Source organism: Heterodontus francisci, chromosome 22, assembly GCF_036365525.1.
Source record: "Heterodontus francisci isolate sHetFra1 chromosome 22, sHetFra1.hap1, whole genome shotgun sequence".
NCBI classification, from domain to species: domain Eukaryota; kingdom Metazoa; phylum Chordata; class Chondrichthyes; order Heterodontiformes; family Heterodontidae; genus Heterodontus; species Heterodontus francisci.
The window spans coordinates 36261026-36276698 of record NC_090392.1 but is presented as its reverse complement, the minus strand read 5'-3'; the positions used below and the strand labels follow the sequence as shown (position 1 = coordinate 36276698).

At 50.9% G+C, this 15673-nt stretch overlaps 1 protein-coding gene across 1 annotated transcript in view; it reads right to left on the bottom strand.

Annotated features, from left to right (window-relative positions):
- LOC137381315 (zinc finger protein 391-like) overlaps positions 1–15673 on the bottom strand; it is a 380661-nt gene that overhangs the window by 220785 nt on the left and 144203 nt on the right. The gene's annotated exons all lie outside the window — the stretch shown is intronic.

The following is a 15673-nucleotide window of genomic DNA, read 5'->3' as shown; positions in this document are numbered from 1 at the left end:
CCTGTTAACAGACCCTGTCTAATTCCCCCTCCCTGTGAACAGACTCTGTCTAATTCCCTCTCCTTGTGAACAGATCCTGTCTAATTCCCCCTCTCTGTGATCGGACCCTGTCTAATTCCCCCCTCCCTGTGACCAGTCTCTGTCTGTTTCCCCCTCCCTGTGAACGGACCCTGTCTAATTCCCCCCTCCCTGTGAACAGACCCTCTCTAATTCCCCCTCCCTGTGAACAGACCATGTCCAATTCCCCCTCCCTGTGAATAGACCATGTCCAATTCCCCCTCCTTGTGAACAGACGATGTCAAATTCCCCCTCCCTGTGAACAGACTCTGTCTAATTCCCCCTCCCTGTGACCAGACTATGTCCAATTCCCCCTCCTTGTGAACAGACCATGTCCAATTCCCCCTCCTTGTGAACAGACCATGTCCAATTCCCCCTCTCGGTGAACAGACCCTGTCTAATATCCCCTCCCTGTGAACAGACTCTGTCTAATTCCCCCTCCCTTTTTCCAGACTCTGTCTAATTCCCCTTCCCGTGAACAGACCCTGTCTAATTCCCCCTCCCTGTGAACAGACCCTGTCTAATTCCCCCTCCCTGTGAACAGACCCTGTCTAATTCCCCCTCCCTGTGACCAGACTCTGTCTAATTCCCCTCGCTGTGAACAGACCCTGTCTAATTCCCCCTCCCTGTGAAAAGAGCCTGTCTAATTCCCCCTCCCTGTTAACAGACCCTGTCTAATTCCCCCTCCTTGTGAACAGACTCTGTCTAATTCCCTCTCCTTGTGAACAGATCCTGTCTAATTCCCCCTCTCTGTGATCGGACCCTGTCTAATTCCCCCCTCCCTGTGACCAGTCTCTGTCTATTTCCCCCTCCCTGTGAACGGACCCTGTCTAATTCCCCCCTCCCTGTGAACAGACCCTCTCTAATTCCCCCCCCCTGTGAACAGACCATGTCCAATTCCCCCTCCCTGTGAATAGACTCTGTCTAATTCCCCCTCCCTTTTTCCAGACTCTGTCTAATTCCCCCTCCCTATGAACAGACTCTGTCTAATTCCCCTTCCTGTGAACAGACCCTGTCTAATTCCCCCTCCCTGTGACCAGACTATGTCCAATTCCCCCTCCTTGTGAACAGACCATGTCCAATTCCCCCTCCTTGTGAACAGTCCATGTCCAATTCCCCCTCTCGGTGAACAGACCCTGTCTAATATCCCCTCCCTGTGAACAGACTCTGTCTAATTCCCCCTCCCTTTTTCCAGACTCTGTCTAATTCCCCTTCCCGTGAACAGACCCTGTCTAATTCCCCCTCCCTGTGAACAGACCCTGTCTAATTCCCCCTCCCTGTGAACAGACCCTGTCTAATTCCCCCTTTCTGTGACCAGACTCTGTCTAATTCCCCTCGCTGTGAACAGACCCTGTCTAATTCCCCCCTCCCTGTGAAAAGAGCCTGTCTAATTCCCCCTCCCTGTTAACAGACCCTGTCTAATTCCCCCTCCTTGTGAACAGACTCTGTCTAATTCCCTCTCCTTGTGAACAGATCCTGTCTAATTCCCCCTCTCTGTGATCGGACCCTGTCTAATTCCCCCCTCCCTGTGACCAGTCTCTGTCTATTTCCCCCTCCCTGTGAACGGACCCTGTCTAATTCCCCCCTCCCTGTGAACAGACCCTCTCTAATTCCCCCCCCCTGTGAACAGACCATGTCCAATTCCCCCTCCCTGTGAATAGACTCTGTCTAATTCCCCCTCCCTTTTTCCAGACTCTGTCTAATTCCCCCTCCCTATGAACAGACTCTGTCTAATTCCCCTTCCTGTGAACAGACCCTGTCTAATTCCCCCTCCCTGTGAACAGACCCTGTCTAATTCCCCTCGCTGTGAACAGACCCTGTCTAATTCCCCCTCCCTGTGAAAAGAGCCTGTCTAATTCCCCCTCCCTGTTAACAGACCCTGTCTAATTCCCCCTCCCTGTGAACAGACTTTGTCTAATTCCCTCTCCTTGTGAACAGATCCTGTCTAATTCCCCCTCTCTGTGATCGGACCCTGTCTAATTCCCCCCTCCCTGTGACCAGTCTCTGTCTATTTCCCCCTCCCTGTGAACGGACCCTGTCTAATTCCCCCCGCCCTGTGAACAGACCCTCTCTAATTCCCCCCCTCTGTGAACAGACCATGTCCAATTCCCCCTCCCTGTGAATAGACTCTGTCTAATTCCCCCTCCCTGTGAACAGACCATGTCCAATTCCCCCCTCCCTGTGAACAGACCGTCTCTAATTCCCCCACCCTTTGAACAAGCTGTGTCTAATTCCCCCTCCCTGTGACTAGACTCTGTCTAATTTCCCCTCCCTGTGAACAGACCATGTCCAATTCCCCCTCCTTGAGAACAGACTCTGTCTAATTCCCCCTCCCTGTGAGCAGACCGTGTCTATTTCCCCCTCCCTGTTAACAGACTCTGTCTCATTCCCCCTCCCTGTGAACAGACGCTGTCTAATCCCCCCTCCCTGTGAAAAGACCCTCTCTAATTCCCCCTCCCTGTGAACAGACCCTGTCTAATTCCCCCTCCCTTTTTCCAGACTCTGTCAAATTCCCCCTCCCTGTGAGCAGACTCTGTCTAATTCCCCCTCCCTGTGACCAGACTATGTCCAGTTCCCCCTCCTTGTGAACAGACCATGTCCAATTCCCCCTCCTTGTGAACAGACCATGTCCAATTCCCCCTCTCGGTGAACAGACCCTGTCTAATTTCCCCTCCCTGTGAACAGACTCTGTCTAATTCCCCCTCCCTTTTTCCAGACTCTGTCTAATTCCCCCTCCCTGTGAACAGACTCTGTCTAATTCCCCTTCCCGTGAACAGACCCTGTCTAATTCCCCCTCCCTGTGAACAGACCCTGTCTAATTCCCCTCGCTGTGAACAGACCCTGTCTAATTCCCCCTCCCTGTGAAAAGAGCCTGTCTAATTCCCCCTCCCTGTTAACAGACCCTGTCTAATTCCCCCTCCCTGTGAACAGACCCTGTCTAATTCCCCCTCCCTGTGAACAGACTTTGTCTAATTCCCCCTCCCTGTGAACAGACCCTGTCTAATTCCCCTCGCTGTGAACAGACCCTGTCTAATTCCCCCTCCCTGTGAAAAGAGCCTGTCTAATTCCCCCTCCCTTTTTCCAGACTCTGTCAAATTCCCCCTCCCTGTGAGCAGACTCTGTCTAATTCCCCTTCCCGTGAACAGACCCTTTCTAATTCCCCCTCCCTGTGAACAGACCCTGTCTAATTCCCCTCGCTGTGAACAGACCCTGTCTAATTCCCCCTCCCTGTGAAAAGAGCCTGTCTAATTCCCCCTCCATGTTAACAGACCCTGTCTAATTCCCCCTCCCTGTGAACAGACTTTGTCTAATTCCCTCTCCTTGTGAACAGATCCTGTCTAATTCCCCCTCTCTGTGATCGGACCCTGTCTAATTCCCCCCTCCCTGTGACCAGTCTCTATCTATTTCCCCCTCCCTGTGAACGGACCCTGTCTAATTCCCCCCGCCCTGTGAACAGACCCTGTCTAATTCCCCCCCTCTGTGAACAGACCATGTCCAATTCCCCCTCCCTGTGAATAGACTCTGTCTAATTCCCCCTCCCTGTGAACAGACCATGTCCAATTCCCCCCTCCCTGTGAACAGACCGTCTCTAATTCCCCCACCCTTTGAACAAGCTGTGTCTAATTCCCTCTCCTTGTGAACAGATCCTGTCTAATTCCCCCTCTCTGTGATCGGACCCTGTCTAATTCCCCCCTCCCTGTGACCAGTCTCTGTCTATTTCCCCCTCCCTGTGAACGGACCCTGTCTAATTCCCCCCTCCCTGTGAACAGACCCTCTCTAATTCCCCCCCTCTGTGAACAGACCATGTCCAATTCCCCCTCCCTGTGAACAGACCCTTTCTAATTCCCCCTCCCTGTGAACAGACCATGTCCAATTCCCCCTCCCTGTGAATAGACCATGTCCAATTCCCCCTCCTTGTGAACAGACGATGTCAAATTCCCCCTCCCTGTGAACAGACTCTGTCTAATTCCCCCTCCCTGTGACCAGACTATGTCCAATTCCCCCTCTTTGTGAACAGACCATGTCCAATTCCCCCTCCCTGTGACCAGACTATGTCCAATGCCCCCTCTTTGTGAACAGACCATGTCCAATTCCCCCTCCTTGTGAACAGACCATGTCCAATTCCCCCTCCTTGTGAACAGACCATGTCCAATTCCCCCTCCCTGTGAACAGACTCTGTCTAATTCCCCTTCCCGTGAACAGACCCTGTCTAATTCCCCCTCCCTGTGAACAGACCCTGTCTAATTCCCCCTCCCTGTGAACAGACCCTGTCTAATTCCCCCTCCCTGTGACCAGACTCTGTCTAATTCCCCTCGCTGTGAACAGACCCTGTCTAATTCCCCCCTCCCTGTGAAAAGAGCCTGTCTAATTCCCCCTCCCTGTTAACAGACCCTGTCTAATTCCCCCTCCCTGTGAACAGACCCTGTCTAATTCCCCCTCCCTGTGAACAGACTCTGTCTAATTCCCTCTCCTTGTGAACAGATCCTGTCTAATTCCCCCTCTCTGTGATCGGACCCTGTCTAATTCCCCCCTCCCTGTGACCAGTCTCTGTCTATTTCCCCCTCCCTGTGAACGGACACTGTCTAATTCCCCCCTCCCTGTGAACAGACCCTCTCTAATTCCCCCCCCCCCTGTGAACAGACCATGTCCAATTCCCCCTCCCTGTGAATAGACTCTGTCTAATTCCCCCTCCCTTTTTCCAGACTCTGTCTAATTCCCCCTCCCTATGAACAGACTCTGTCTAATTCCCCTTCCCGTGAACAGACCCTGTCTAATTCCCCCTCCCTGTGAACAGACCCTGTCTAATTCCCCTCGCTGTGAACAGACCCTGTCTAATTCCCCCTCCCTGTGAAAAGAGCCTGTCTAATTCCCCCTCCCTGTTAACAGACCCTGTCTAATTCCCCCTCCCTGTGAACAGACTTTGTCTAATTCCCTCTCCTTGTGAACAGATCCTGTCTAATTCCCCCTCTCTGTGATCGGACCCTGTCTAATTCCCCCCTCCCTGTGACCAGCCTCTGTCTATTTCCCCCTCCCTGTGAACGGACCCTGTCTAATTCCCCCCTCCCTGTGAACAGACCCTCTCTAATTCCCCCCCTCTGTGAACAGACCATGTCCAATTCCCCCTCCCTGTGAATAGACTCTGTCTAATTCCCCCTCCCTGTGTCCAGACTCTTTCTAGTTCCTCCTTTCTGTGAACAGACTCTGTCTAATTCCCCCTCCCTGTGAACAGACCCTGTCTAATTCCCCCTCCCTGTGAACAGACTCTGTCTAATTCCCCCTCCCTGTAAACAGACCCTGTCTAATTCCCCCTCCCTGTGACCAGACTCTGTCTAATTCCCCTCGCTGTGAACAGACCCTGTCTAATTCCCCCTCCCTGTGAAAAGAGCCTGTCTAATTCCCCCTCCCTGTGAACAGACTCTGTCTAATTCCCCCTCCCTGTGTCCAGACTCTGTCTAGTTCCTCCTTTCTGTGAACAGACTCTGTCTAATTCCCCCTCCCTGTGAACAGACCCTGTCTAATTCCCCCTCCCTGTGAACAGACTCTGTCTAATTCCCCCTCCCTGTAAACAGACCCTGTCTAATTCCCCCTCCCTGTGACCAGACTCTGTCTAATTCCCCTCGCTGTGAACAGACCCTGTCTAATTCCCCCTCCCTGTGAAAAGACCCTGTCTAATTCCCCCTCCCTGTGAACAGACCCTGTCTAATTCCCCCTCCCTGTGAACAGACTCTGTCTAATTCCCCCTCCCTGTGTCCAGACTCTGTCTAGTTCCTCCTTTCTGTGAACAGACTCTGTCTAATTCCCCCTCCCTGTGAACAGACCCTGTCTAATTCCCCCTCCCTGTGAACAGACTCTGTCTAATTCCCCCTCCCTGTAAACAGACCCTGTCTAATTCCCCCTCCCTGTGACCAGACTCTGTCTAATTCCCCTCGCTGTGAACAGACCCTGTCTAATTCCCCCTCCCTGTGAAAAGACCCTGTCTAATTCCCCCTCCCTGTGAACAGACTCTGTCTAATTCCCTCTCCTTGTGAACAGACTCTGGCTAATTCCCCCTCCCTTTTTCCAGACTCTGTCTAATTCCCCCTCCCTGTGACCAGACTCTGTCTAATTCCTCCTTTCTGTGTTCAGACCCTTTCTAATTCCCCCTCCCTGTGAAAAGACCCTGTCTTATTCCCCCTCCCTGTGAAAAGATCCTGTTTAATGCCCCCTCGCTGTGAACAGACCCTTTCTAATTCCCCCTCCCTGTGAACAGACCATGTCCAATTCCCCCTCCCTGTGAATAGACCATGTCCAATTCCCCCTCCATGTGAACAGACGATGTCAAATTCCCCCTCCCTGTGAACAGTCTCTGTCTAATTCCCCCTCCCTGTGACCAGACTATGTCCAATTCCCCCTCTTTGTGAACAGACCATGTCCAATTCCCCCTCCCTGTGACCAGACTATGTCCAATTCCCCCTCTTTGTGAACAGACCATGTCCAATTCCCCCTCCTTGTGAACAGACCATGTCCAATTCCCCCTCCTTGTGAACAGACCATGTCCAATTCCCCCTCTTTGTGAACAGACCATGTCCAATTCCCCCTCCTTGTGAACAGACCATGTCCAATTCCCCCTCCTTGTGAACAGACCATGTCCAATTCCCCCTCCCTGTGAACAGACTCTGTCTAATTCCCCTTCCCGTGAACAGACCCTGTCTAATTCCCCCTCCCTGTGAACAGACCCTGTCTAATTCCCCCTCCCTGTGAACAGACCCTGTCTAATTCCCCCTCCCTGTGACCAGACTCTGTCTAATTCCCCTCGCTGTGAACAGACCCTGTCTAATTCCCCCCTCCCTGTGAAAAGAGCCTGTCTAATTCCCCCTCCCTGTTAACAGACCCTGTCTAATTCCCCCTCCCTGTGAACAGACCCTGTCTAATTCCCCCTCCCTGTGAACAGACTCTGTCTAATTCCCTCTCCTTGTGAACAGATCCTGTCTAATTCCCCCTCTCTGTGATCGGACCCTGTCTAATTCCCCCCTCCCTGTGACCAGTCTCTGTCTATTTCCCCCTCCCTGTGAACGGACCCTGTCTAATTCCCCCCTCCCTGTGAACAGACCCTCTCTAATTCCCCCCCCCTGTGAACAGACCATGTCCAATTCCCCCTCCCTGTGAATAGACTCTGTCTAATTCCCCCTCCCTTTTTCCAGACTCTGTCTAATTCCCCCTCCCTATGAACAGACTCTGTCTAATTCCCCTTCCCTGTGTCCAGACTCTGTCTAGTTCCTCCTTTCTGTGAACAGACTCTGTCTAATTCCCCCTCCCTGTGAACAGACCCTGTCTAATTCCCCCTCCCTGTGAACAGACTCTGTCTAATTCCCCCTCCCTGTAAACAGACCCTGTCTAATTCCCCCTCCCTGTGACAAGACTCTGTCTAATTCCCCTCGCTGTGAACAGACCCTGTCTAATTCCCCCTCCCTGTGAAAAGACCCTGTCTAATTCCCCCTCCCTGTGAACAGACTCTGTCTAATTCCCTCTCCTTGTGAACAGACTCTGGCTAATTCCCCCTCCCTTTTTCCAGACTCTGTCTAATTCCCCCTCCCTGTGACCAGACTCTGTCTAATTCCTCCTTTCTGTGTTCAGACCCTTTCTAATTCCCCCTCCCTGTGAAAAGACCCTGTCTTATTCCCCCTCCCTGTGAAAAGATCCTGTTTAATGCCCCCTCGCTGTGAACAGACCCTTTCTAATTCCCCCTCCCTGTGAACAGACCATGTCCAATTCCCCCTCCCTGTGAATAGACCATGTCCAATTCCCCCTCCATGTGAACAGACGATGTCAAATTCCCCCTCCCTGTGAACAGTCTCTGTCTAATTCCCCCTCCCTGTGACCAGACTATGTCCAATTCCCCCTCTTTGTGAACAGACCATGTCCAATTCCCCCTCCCTGTGACCAGACTATGTCCAATTCCCCCTCTTTGTGAACAGACCATGTCCAATTCCCCCTCCTTGTGAACAGACCATGTCCAATTCCCCCTCCTTGTGAACAGACCATGTCCAATTCCCCCTCTTTGTGAACAGACCATGTCCAATTCCCCCTCCTTGTGAACAGACCATGTCCAATTCCCCCTCCTTGTGAACAGACCATGTCCAATTCCCCCTCCCTGTGAACAGACTCTGTCTAATTCCCCTTCCCGTGAACAGACCCTGTCTAATTCCCCCTCCCTGTGAACAGACCCTGTCGAATTCCCCCTCCCTGTGACCAGACTCTGTCTAATTCCCCTCGCTGTGAACAGACCCTGTCTAATTCCCCCCTCCCTGTGAAAAGAGCCTGTCTAATTCCCCCTCCCTGTTAACAGACCCTGTCTAATTCCCCCTCCCTGTGAACAGACCCTGTCTAATTCCCCCTCCCTGTGAACAGACTCTGTCTAATTCCCTCTCCTTGTGAACAGATCCTGTCTAATTCCCCCTCTCTGTGATCGGACCCTGTCTAATTCCCCCCTCCCTGTGACCAGTCTCTGTCTATTTCCCCCTCCCTGTGAACGGACCCTGTCTAATTCCCCCCTCCCTGTGAACAGACCCTCTCTAATTCCCCCCCCCTGTGAACAGACCATGTCCAATTCCCCCTCCCTGTGAATAGACTCTGTCTAATTCCCCCTCCCTTTTTCCAGACTCTGTCTAATTCCCCCTCCCTATGAACAGACTCTGTCTAATTCCCCTTCCCGTGAACAGACCCTGTCTAATTCCCCCTCCCTGTGAACAGACCCTGTCTAATTCCCCTCGCTGTGAACAGACCCTGTCTAATTCCCCCTCCCTGTGAAAAGAGCCTGTCTAATTCCCCCTCCCTGTTAACCGACCCTGTCTAATTCCCCCTCCCTGTGAACAGACTTTGTCTAATTCCCTCTCCTTGTGAACAGATCCTGTCTAATTCCCCCTCTCTGTGATCGGACCCTGTCTAATTCCCCCCTCCCTGTGACCAGTCTCAGTCTATTTCCCCCTCCCTGTGAACGGACCCTGTCTAATTCCCCCCTCCCTGTGAACAGACCCTCTCTAATTCCCCCCCTGTGAACAGACCGTCTCTAATTCCCCCACCCTTTGAACAAGCTGTGTCTAATTCCCCCTCCCTGTGACCAGACTGTCTAATTTCCCCTCCCTGTGAACAGACTCTGTCTAATTCCCCCTCCCTGTGAGCAGACCGTGTCTATTTCCCCCTCCCTGTTAACAGACTCTGTCTCATTCCCCCTCCCTGTGAACAGACGCTGTCTAATCCCCCCTCCCTGTGAAAAGACCCTCTCTAATTCCCCCTCCCTGTGAACAGACCCTGTTTAATTCCCCCTCCCTTTTTCCAGACTCTGTCTAATTCCCCCTCCCTGTGACCAGACTCTGTCTCGTTCCTCCTTTCTGTGAACAGACTCTGTCTAATTCCCCCTCCCTGTGAACAGACCCTGTCTAATTCCCCCTCCCTGTGAACAGACTCTGTCGAATTCCCCCTCCCTGTGACCAGACTCTGTCTAATTCCCCTCGCTGTGAACAGACCCTGTCTAATTCCCCCTCCCTGTGAAAAGAGCCTGTCTAATTCCCCCTCCCTGTTAACAGACCCTGTCTAATTCCCCCTCCCTGTGAATAGACTCTGTCTAATTCCCTCTCCTTGTGAACAGATCCTGTCTAATTCCCCCTCTCTGTGATCGGTCCCTGTCTAATTCCCCCCTCCCTGTGACCAGTCTCTGTCTATTTCCCCCTCCCTGTGAACGGACCCTGTCTAATTCCCCCCTCCCTGTGAACAGACCCTCTCTAATTCCCCCCATCTATGAACAGACCATGTCCAATTCCCCCTCCCTGTGAATAGACTCTGTCTAATTCCCCCTCCCTGTGAACAGACCATGTCCAATTCCCCCCTCCCTGTGAACAGACCGTCTCTAATTCCCCCACCCTTTGAACAAGCTGTGTCTAATTCCCCCTCCCTGTGACCAGACTGTCTAATTTCCCCTCCCTGTGAACAGACCATGTCCAATTCCCCCTCCTTGAGAACAGACTCTGTCTAATTCCCCCTCCCTGTGAGCAGACCGTGTCTCTTTCCCCCTCCCTGTTAACAGACTCTGTCTCATTCCCCCTCCCTGTGAACAGACGCTGTCTAATCCCCCCTCCCTGTGAAAAGACCCTCTCTAATTCCCCCTCCCTGTGAACAGACCCTGTCTAATTCCCCCTCCCTTTTTCCAGACTCTGTCTAATTCCCCCTCCCTGTGTCCAGACTCTGTCTAGTTCCTCCTTTCTGTGAACAGACTCTGTCTAATTCCCCCTCCCTGTGAACAGACCCTGTCTAATTCCCCCTCCCTGTGAACAGACTCTGTCTAATTCCCCCTCCCTGTAAACAGACCCTGTCTAATTCCCCCTCCCTGTGACCAGACTCTGTCTAATTCCCCTCGCTGTGAACAGACCCTGTCTAATTCCCCCTCCCTGTGAAAAGAGCCTGTCTAATTCCCCCTCCCTGTTAACAGACCCTGTCTAATTCCCCCTCCCTGTGAACAGACTCTGTCTAATTCCCTCTCCTTGTGAACAGACTCTGGCTAATTCCCCCTCCCTTTTTCCAGACTCTGTCTAATTCCCCCTCCCTGTGACCAGACTCTGTCTAATTCCTCCTTTCTGTGTTCAGACCCTTTCTAATTCCCCCTCCCTGTGAAAAGACCCTGTCTTATTCCCCCTCCCTGTGAAAAGATCCTGTTTAATGCCCCCTCGCTGTGAACAGACCCTGTCTAATTCCCCCTGCTCTCTGTGAACAGACCCTGTCTAATTCCCCCTCCCTGTGACCAGACCCTGTCTAATTCCCCATCCTTGTGAACAGACCCTGTCTAATTCCCCCTCCCTGTGAACAGACCCTGTCTAATTTCCCCTCCCTGTGAACAGACTCTGTCTAATTCCCCCTCCCTGTGAACAGACCCTGTCTAATTCCCCCTCCCTGTGAACAGACCCTGTCTAATTCCCCCTCCCTGTGAACGGACCCTCTCGAATTCCCCATCCCTGTGAACGGACCCTGTCTAATTCCCCCTCCCTGTGAATGGACCCTGTCTAATTCCCCCCTCCCTGTGAATGGACCCTGTCTAATTCCCCCCTCCCTGTGAACAGACCCTGTCTAATTCACCCTCTCTACAGACCCTAATTTCCCTCCCTGTGAACAGACTCTGTCTCATTGCCCCCTCCCTGTGAACATACTCTGTCTATTTCCCCCTTCCTGTGAACAAACCCAGTCTAATTCCCCCCCACTCTGTGAACAGACCCTAATTCCCCTCCCTGTGAACTGACTCTGTCTCATTATCCCCTCCCTGTGAACAGACTCTGTCTATTTCCCCCTCTGTGGATCGCACTTTTTGTTAGTTCATAATTTGATAAACTCTCATCTGGCACCAGGGAATAAACCTCATGGGCATTTCCAGTTCGCTTGCTTTGCAGTAAAAGAGGCCGGGTCTCAGCTGGCCATTTTGGCTGCCTTGCCAGTTTCTCAAAGGACACAAAAAACACTTCTACATCTTCTTCATTGAATCTTAGAATTGGTTGAGCTAGTTTGAACAATTTTGTACCCAACCCTGAATTACGCTCCTCCATATCGGCCATGCTTTCACTGGGGTTACTCTGTCGCCCCCTGGTTAACTCGAGCTTTCTTCACATTCCTTCCGGAATAGTCTTTCCCTCTCCCTCTCCTGCCTTTCATTTTCTTCATGTTCCTTCTGGAAGGCTCTCTCTTTCTCCCTCTCCTCTAATTCAAGTTTCCTCTCTTCCAATTGTAGCTTTGCTAACAATACCCTGTCAGAATTTACTTCTAACCCTGTTTCTGCTTCTTCAGATTCAGGGGAAAAATGGTTGGCCACCAGCCTTTGGAGTTCAGACTTCCTCGCCTTGCGATGTACAGTGATCCCACACTGCTCAGCCATTTGCCTCAACTCCTCCATAGACAGTGCTTTTAACTTATCCCAAGTTACTTCACCCTGGCTTGGAGAGCTACTCGCTTCAGTTGCAGACATGTTAGTATTCAATCACACACAACCACAAGAAAACCTGTATTAATATTGCTCTTTTTTTGCTTGGGAATAATTTGGCTTCCCAATTCCAAATTCTCATTTGTCGGTGGGTCAATTCCAGACGTGAGCACCCAAGTTTCTGTTAAGACCAGGTGAGAAAGAGGTCGAGGGTTCCTTTTCAACAGGGTTTTATTTTGTGTTTTGTGTTTTGAGCTCCCCCTTGGTGAATCCTTATTCACTGTTTTCCAATTATAAGGCAAAGAAACCAGCACAAATAGGCTTTCTTAGGTTTAAAGTTGAACTTTATTAACCTTAAACTTGACCTCTAATTTGGTTAATGCCTACGGATACACGATGCACCCACACTCATGGGGACAGTGAGTGAGTTTCCATTTCAGAGCTTACCCTACTCCCATCATCCAAACCACATGCAGGAGGGATATTGCGGTCCCTTCATTAAACAATTATACTTGACATCCAATAACAGATCAGAGGTCAGAATCACTGTCTCCCAATTGAATGTAGATATTTCAGGGCACTTGAGTTTGTGATTAAATGCCAAGCCTGAGTAAGCAAGGGAGAGAGAACGGGAACGTAGAGAGGAGAACGCATTGCAACACTGAATCGTGCCATGATGCAGTTATCCTTATACATTCTTAAAATCACACAGTGGGCTGGATTTTGTATTCCTGCTGCTGCTCCTGGTGGCGGACGTTGAACATGGTGGCCATCCCCCATGGGACCCGTGCCACCGCGCTGACAAGATTACACGGCGGACGACCATTTTACATATTCGCGGTGGCCGCGCACCCTCAATCACGTGGTGGGATGAGGCATCGGCGATGCTGTTCACGGCGTCACCTGTTGAAGGAGCAGGTGCTGGCGACCTTTTTAAAGGCTGCCAGCACGGCAAACAGCACAACATAACTCAGAGTTCACCCCTTCACTATTTCAGCCCTTCACTCCCACCCAACCCCACCCATCAGAGTGCAGAGTTCACCCCTTACCCATACCCATCAGAGTGCAGAGTTCACACCTTACCCATACCCATCAGAGTGCAGAGTTCACACCTTACCCATACCCATCAGCGCTTGGCGTTCACCCCTCCCCCCCCCTCCCCACCACCCATCAGAGTGCAATGTTCAGCCCTTCATCCCCACCCAACCCCACCCATCAGAGTGCACTGTTCACCCCTTACCCATACCCATCAGAGTGCAGTGTTCACCCATTACCCATACCCATCAGAGTGCAGTGTTCACCCATTACCCATACCCATCCGAGTGCAGTGTTCACCCCTTACCCATACCCATCCGAGTGCAGTGTTCACCCCTTACCCATACCCATCAGAGTGCAGTGTTCACCCCTTATCCATAACCATCAGAGTGTAGAGTGCACCCCTTACCCCCCTGCCCATCAGAGCTTGGCGTTCACCCCTCCCCACCCCCCCCACCACCCATCAGAATGCAGTCTTCAACCCTTACCCATATCTATCAGAGTGCAGAGTTCACCCCTTACCCATATCTATCAGAGTGGAGTTCACCCCTTACCCATATCTATCAGAGTGCAGAGTTCACCCCTTACCCATACCCATCAGAGTGCAGTGTTCACCCCTTACCCATACCCATCAGAGTGCAGAGTTCACCCCTTACCCATCAGAGTGCAGAGTTCACCCCTTACCCATCAGAGTGCAGAGTTCACCCCTTACCCATATCTATCAGAGTGCAGAGTTCACCCCTTACCCATCAGAGTGCAGAGTTCACCCCTTACCCATCAGAGTGCAGAGTTCACCCCTTACCCATATCTATCAGAGTGCAGAGTTCACCCCTTACCCATATCTATCAGAGTGCAGAGTTCACCCCTTACCCATACCCATCAGAGTGCAGTGTTCACCCCTTACCCATACCCATCAGAGTGCAGAGTTCACCCCTTACCCACACCCATCAGAGTGCAGAGTTCACCCCTTACCCATCAGAGTGCAGAGTTCACCCCTTACCCATCAGAGTGCAGAGTTCACCCCTTACCCATATCTATCAGAGTGCAGAGTTCACCCCTTACCCATCAGAGTACAGAGTTCACCCCTTACCCATATCTATCAGAGTGCAGAGTTCACCCCTTACCCATCAGAGTACAGAGTTCACCCCTTACCCATATCTATCAGAGTGCAGAGTTCACCCCTTACCCATATCTATCAGAGTGCAGAGTTCACCCCTTACCCATATCTATCAGAGTGTAGCGTTCACCCCTCCCCCCACCACACATCAGAGTGCAGAGTTCACCCCTTCCCACCTCAGTGACGCCAGCTTTCCCTGGACGAGAGAGTGAAGTTGGTGAGTGCCGCTTGTCACACTGAGGATTGAGAGTTGAAGGTACGATCGCTGTGGTTTATATTTTGATTCATGCAAATATGTTATTTAAATGTTCAAAGTTGGGTCCCATTGCAGAGCGATGGAGGAGCCACCATGGAGCTTCCCCACCACTAGAACCATCAGGCCAACAATCCCGGCGTTGGGTTCCGTGGCAGCTGCCGCTGCTCCAATTTTCTGCCCCCCCCACCCCCGGCCACAGAACCTGACCTCGGGCTGGAACCTAATCCAGCCCAGTGGGTGAAGATCTCAGATCAAGTGCCTACGTATCTGGGAGGGGAGGCCATGTGTGACATGGACAAGAAGAACAAGGTATAGAATATAATGTGCAATTCATGTTGGATTTTACCAATTTCATCATTTAAACAATTTAACAATTAGTCTCAATGGATATTTTGCTCCATTCTTTAACTCTTCTCTGAGTTTTCTCTGAGTCCCTGCATAAATAAATGGATTGACACAGAAACTCAAAAGCTGAAACATAAATCCGCTTTCCTGCAGAATAGAATTTGATTTGTTGAAATTGGAACCCGAAAAATAACTAAGTTTTGCAATTCGAATATAAAGGAAATTTATAAGAAGTATCAAATATAACAGGATGAAACTGCCCGAGATGGCAAAGAGTAAAATGATGGACTTTCTCCGCTTCTCCATCTCTGGGTCACTCTGAGTCTCTCCATTGCTGTGGGCCCGGAGTCTCCTGCGTGCTCTACTGGCTCTGAGAATGTGTCTGACAGTCAGAGCATTGAACAATAAAATCAGAATGAATGGGACACAAGGGGTTAAAATGCGATGAATCCAGTCATATGCGACCCATGCAGGTGATGTATAAAATGTTAATTTTATGCCACAGAAGTATGGTATATTGTTAATTATGTACAAAGGCTCATATATGAAATACATGAAGATATTTTTTATACAACTCAGTGTAGACACTGTCCCTATGAGATGTGTTACCACTTTCTCAGTACAATATTTTATTTTCAGCTTCGGGCAACAAATGGCCATAAATCGATCAAAGGTGAAAGCGACTGTTAACCAGACAGAACAGTCCATGATCGCAAAGTTTAGGGCAACACGGAAACTGCATACTGGAGTAATGGACAGGAAACTGAGTGGGAAATAAATACCAACAATCCGGTTTAATATCACAGTAGTGATAATGACCAGGAGATCTGTCACCGCCATAGACACCAGGTAGTAAGTGATACATCTGGAGAGACCACATCTTCCTCGGGACAGGATCACGATCACTGCCAGGTTAGCTGTAATAGAG